We start from the raw sequence: 6,000 nt of genomic DNA on the forward strand, positions 1-6,000 counted from the left end.
TCTTTGGAGATGGACTTGTAACCTTGAGATTGCTCATGCTTCCTCACAATTTGGTTTCTCAAGTCCTCAGACAGTTGTTTAGTCTTTCTTTTCTCCATGCTCAATGTGGTACACACAAGGACACAGGACAGAGGTTGAGTCCACTTTAATCCATGTCAACTGAATGCAAGTGTGATTTAGTTATTGCCAACACCTGTTAGGTGCCACAGGTAAGTTACAGGTGCTGTTAATTACACAGATTAGAGAAGCATCACATGATTTTTCGAACAGTGCCAGTACTTTTGTCCACCCCCTTTTTTATGTTTGGTGTGGAATTGTATCCAATTTGGCTTTAGGACAATTCTTTTTGTGTTTTTTTCATTTAAGATAAATTAAATGAAGATATTCCCAAATAATTTGTGTTTGCAATAATTTTCAGGAAGAAAATGAGTATTATCTGACAGAATTGCAGGGGTGTCAATACTTTTGGCCATGACTGTACATGAACACTAATTTCCAAATAGTCTTGTTTACTGATGAGTGTCAAGCAACCCTGGATCTGGACGATGGACGGAGTAGTGGATGGTTGGTGGATTGCCACCATGTCCCAACAAGGCTGCAATGTCAGCAAGGAGGTGGAGGAGTCACATTTTGGGCCAGAATCACGGGGAAACAGCTGGTAGGACGCTTTAAGGTTCCTGAAGGTGTGAAAATGACCTCTGCAAAGTATTTAGAGTTTCTGACTGACATCTTTCTTCCATGGTCTAAAAAGCAGAAACGTGCCTTCAGGAGCAAAATCATCTTCATGCATGACAATGCACCATCTCATGCTGCAAAGAATACCTCTGAGTCATTGGCTGCTATGGGCATAAAAGGAGATAAACTCATGGTGTGGCCACCATCTTCACCTGACCTCAACCGTACAGAGAACCTTTGGAGTATCATCAAGCAAAAGATCTATGAGGGTGGGAAGCAGTTTACATCACAACAGCGGCTCTGGGAGGCTATTATGACTTCATGCAAAGAAATACAAGCAGAAACTCTCCAAAAACTCACAAGTTCAATGGATGCAAGAATTGTGAAGGTGATATCAAAGAAGGGGTCCTATGTTAACATGTAACTTGGCCTGTTAGGAGGTTTTGGAGTTAAATAGCTGTTTTTGTTCAGTGAATGTGACCTCCTAATGCTGCAAATTCCACAAATGAGCATTTTCAGTTCTTTAAAACATATCAAATGTATAGAAATTCTACTGTGCCTAATAATTTGGAACAGTGCATTTTGAGTTTTTATTTATTTTGGAGAGTATACGGTTATCATTGGGAGGTTTCTTCAATAAAATTCGATGTATAATCTAACGGGTGATGACTTTTATTAGACTGACTGTCATTTGCACCGACCATTTAGGAAAATCCGAGAAAAATATCATTTGCATAATAATTTGGAACACAGTGTACTGTTTAGGTACATCAGGGACTCTGCAAATGCAACATAACGCCTGCAGACCAATCCATCTAAGCCTGCATTCCAATCGGCGCTCCTTCCCTTCTGAGCTCTGCCATGCGCCCAAACGGTGGTTCCCCCCCACATATAGGTATCAGCGTACTCAGGACAAATTGGACAACAACTTTTGGGGTCCAATTTCTCCTGTTACCCTTGGGAAAATATAAAACTGGGGGCTAAAAAATAATTTGTGGAAAATATTTATTTTTATTTTCACTGCTCTGCGTTATAAACTGTAGTGAAACACTTGGGGGTTCAAAGCTCTCACAACACATCTAGATAAGTTCTTTAGGGGGTCTACTTTCCATAATCGTGTCACTTGTGAGGGGTTTCAATGTTTAGGCACATCAGGGGCTCTCCAAACGCGACATGGTGTCCCATCTCAATTCCAGTCAATTTTGCATTGAAAAGTCAAATGGCGCTCCTTCCCTTCCAAGCTCTGCCATGCGCACAAACAGTGGTTTACCCCCACATATGGGGTATCAGCGTACTCAGGACAATTTGCACAACAACTTTTCGGGTACAATTTCTTCTCTTACCCTTGGAAAAATAAAAAATTGGGGCGAAAAGATCATTTTTGAGAAAAAATGATTTTTTATTTTTACGGCTCTGCATTATAAACTTCTGTGAATCACTTAATGGGTCAAAGTGCTCACCACACATCTAGATAAGTTCCTTAGGGGGTCTACTTTCCAAAATGGTGTCACTTGTGGGGGGTTTCAATGTTTAGGCACATCAGGGGCTCTCTAAACGCAACAATGCGTCCCATCTCAAAAAGTCAAATGGCGCTCCTTCCCTTCTGAGCTCTGCCATGCGCCCAAACAGTGGTTTACCCCCACATATGGGGTATCGGCGTACTAAGGACAAATTGTACAACTTTTGGGGTCCATTTTCTCCTGTTACCCTTGGTAAAATAAAACAAATTGGAGCTGAAGTAAATGTTTTGTGAAAAAAAGTTAAATGTTCATTTTTTTAAACATTCAAAAAATTCCTGTGAAACACCTGAAGGGTTAATAAACTTCTTGAATGTGGTTTTAAGCACCTTGAGGGGTGCAGTTTTTACAATGGTGTCACACTTGGTTATTTTCTATCATATAGACCCCTCAAAATGACTTCAAATGTGATGTGGTCCCTAAAAAAAATGGTGTTGTAAAAATGAGAAATTGCTGGTGAACTTTTAACCCTTATATCTCCCTAACAAAAAAAAAATTTGGTTCCAAAATTGTGCTGATGTAAAGTAGACATGTGGGAAATGTTACTTATTAAGTATTTTGTGTGACATACCTCTGTGATTTAAGGGCATAAAAATTTAAAGTTGGAAAATTGTGCAATTTTCAAACTTTTCGCTAAATTTCCGTTTTTTTTTTTCACAAATAAACTCAAGTCTTATCGAAGAAACTTTACCACTGTCATGAAGTACAATAAGTCACTAGAAAACAATGTCAGAATCATCAGGATCCGTTGAAGCGTTCCAGAGTTATAACCTCATAAAGGGACAGTGGTCAGAATTGTAAAAATTGGCCCGTCATTAACGTGCAAACCATCCTTGGGGCTTAAGGGGTTAAAGGGAATCTGTCACCCCCTGGAAGATTTTGAGCTATTACTAAGGGCATACAGATAATAGAATGGTTAAAACAATCCTGTATGCCTCATAGCGACAGTGTACATCTTGAGAAATGCAGTTATAATGTTTTAATGATTTCTTCCAGGCTCCGGGGCGTGCGGTGCCTGGAAGAAATTCCTGCCTCCTCTTCATTAAGAACGCAACAATCCCACTCAGCATAATTAAAGCAAAACAGGGTCCAATAGTATATTCAACCGTAAAATCATTTAATTAAATAATTGAACATTTTAGTAAGGTCCAGCATTTACTCGAAAGAGCACTTTACTCACGTGAGATGGAGATTTAAGTTGGGTGCATTTAAGACAGTGCTGCTGTAAGTGCTAAAGTGCAAAAAAAGCAAGGTGGAAAAGTGCATGTGCTTGGCTAATACTTACATAGTTATGAGTAAACTCCGACTTGCTGCCCCTATGCGCGTTTTGCCGTGTCTTCGTCAGCCCAGCAAGCACTTTCAGCAGCACTGTCTTAAAGGGAAGGTGCCACCAGTTTTCTTGTATTTTGTTTTTTTTGTGAAATTAAGCTTAAAATAGTAATTAAAATGTATTAATGTAATGTTTGCACTGTTTGCAAACATTTCTATATGAAAAATATACTTTTCTACAAATATACATATTTACCACTAGGGGGAGCATTTTCCGTTTTAGACCTCAAGCAGCTATAGTAAGATTTAGCAGCTTTCCTGTTAGCAGCAAAATTGGGGCAGTAACTGCTGACATCATCATTTCCCTCCCCTTTTGGGTGGTCTAATATCCCTGGGGCAGAATGAAGAGCAGCATCACAGGGCAGAGCCATTTTGTGTGTGATTGCCCTGTAATCTGCTATCACCAGCAGTTACTGCATCAGAGGCACAGCTTGTTTACAGAGGAGCAGAACACAGTGGACTCAGCAGCATTTTTTGTGAATAACATTCTTGCCATCCCCCTTCCCCCACCTTAATCCCTGCTCTGTCAGCTGCCCTGCTCTCTCTCTCCAGGTGTCACCTCCCTCTCTGCAGGCTGTGAGTGCAGCTTACCAGAGATCACAGGGACTGTGTGTGAGGGGGAGGCAGAGACACAGCAGGAGAAGCACACAGGGCATAGTGTGAGGAGCAGAGGATGTGTGCCTGCCTGGAGTACAGAGGAGCAGTGAGGGCTTCTTCTGTCCTGCAATAGAGAGTAAGTGGAGCTCGGCAGTAGTGATGTGTTGTTCGTGAACAATCCGACACAAAGAGCCGGCTCTCTGCTGTGAACGAAAGGAGTCGGCTCTGCAGTGTGAGCGAGCCGAGTTTTTTTTTTTTTTTTTCTTTCTTGGCTGCTGGTGGCTGCAGCCTATCAGATTCAGGGTAGTGAAGTGACTGTGACTCATGTGGGAGGAGCAGTGAGGAGAGAGGGAGCTGTGGACTGTTAACCCTTAAGTGCCCCCAGACTGCAAGGATTAGTGTTCCACCATCCTTCAGTCAGTGCTGGAGTCAGGATTTGAGCTACCTAATAGTCCCACATAAAGATATACTTTACTGGCCTCATCCATGGCATTATATACTGATATATCTATATATATAATTGTCTAAGGGTTTTTCTGTCTGTCTGTCTGTCCTGGAAATCCCGCGTCTCTGATTGGTTGAGGCGAATTCGCCTCGACCAATCAGTGACGGGCACAGAATCGACGTAGATGTCATAATGGTTGCCATGGCGACGATGATGTCATAAAGGTTGCCTCGACCAATCAACGACGGGCACAGCCTGCCGCGAATTCTGGAATCATCATTGTCCATATACTACGGGGACATGCATACTCTAGAATACCCGATGCGTTAGAATCGGGCCACAATCTAGTACTTTATAATTGTCTAAGGGTCACTTCCGTCTGTCCTCCTTTCTTTCTGTCACGGTTATTCATTCGCTGATTGGTCTCGCCAGCTGACTGTCATGGCTGCCGCGACCAATCAGCGACGGGCACAGTCCGGAAAAAAATGGCCGCTCCTTACTCCCCGCAGTCAGTGCCTGTCGCCCATATACTCCCTGCTAACACAGGGTTAATGCTGGTGGTAACGGACCACGTTATGCCGCGGGTAACGCACTCCGTTACCGCCGCTATTAACCCTGTGTGACCAACTTTTTACTATTGACGCTGCCTATGCGGCATCAATAGTAAAAAATGTAATGTTAAAAATAATTTAAAAAAAACAACCTGCTATACTCACCCTCCGTAGTCGCTCGTGCCGGCCGCCATCTTCCGTTGCAGGTTCCGGTGGCAAAGATGGTATGGGAGAAGGACCTGCCATGATGTCACAGTCATGTGACCGCGACGTCATCCCAGGTCCTGAGCTCATACCAGCCCTGGGACCGGAAGCTGCCGTGGACTACAAGGGGCCCTTGGAAAGGTGAGTATATGTTTATTTTTTAACCTGTGACAAACCTGGCTGGGCAATATACTACGTGACTGGGCAATATACTACGTGACTGGGCAATATACTACGTGACTGGGCAATATACTACGTGGCTGGGCAATATACTACGTGGCTGGGCAATATACTACGTGGCTGGGCAATATACTACGTCACTGGGCAATATACTACGTAACTGGGCAATATACTACGTGGCTGGGCAATATACTACGTGGCTGGGCAATATACTACGTGACTGGGCAATATACTACGTGGCTGGGCAATATACTACGTGACTGGGCAATATACTACGTGACTGGGCAATATACTACGTGGCTGGGCAATGTACTACGTGACTGGACAATATACTACGTGACTGGGCAATATACTACGTGGCTGGGCAATATACTACGTGGCTGGGCAATATACGTCACTGGGCAATATACTACGTGGCTGGGCAATGTACTACGTGGCTGGGCAATATACTACGTGGCTGGGCAATATACTACGTGGCTGGGCAATATACTACGTGGCTGGG

This window comes from Ranitomeya imitator, chromosome 1 (genome assembly GCF_032444005.1).
Source record: "Ranitomeya imitator isolate aRanImi1 chromosome 1, aRanImi1.pri, whole genome shotgun sequence".
In the NCBI taxonomy this organism is placed as follows: domain Eukaryota; kingdom Metazoa; phylum Chordata; class Amphibia; order Anura; family Dendrobatidae; genus Ranitomeya; species Ranitomeya imitator.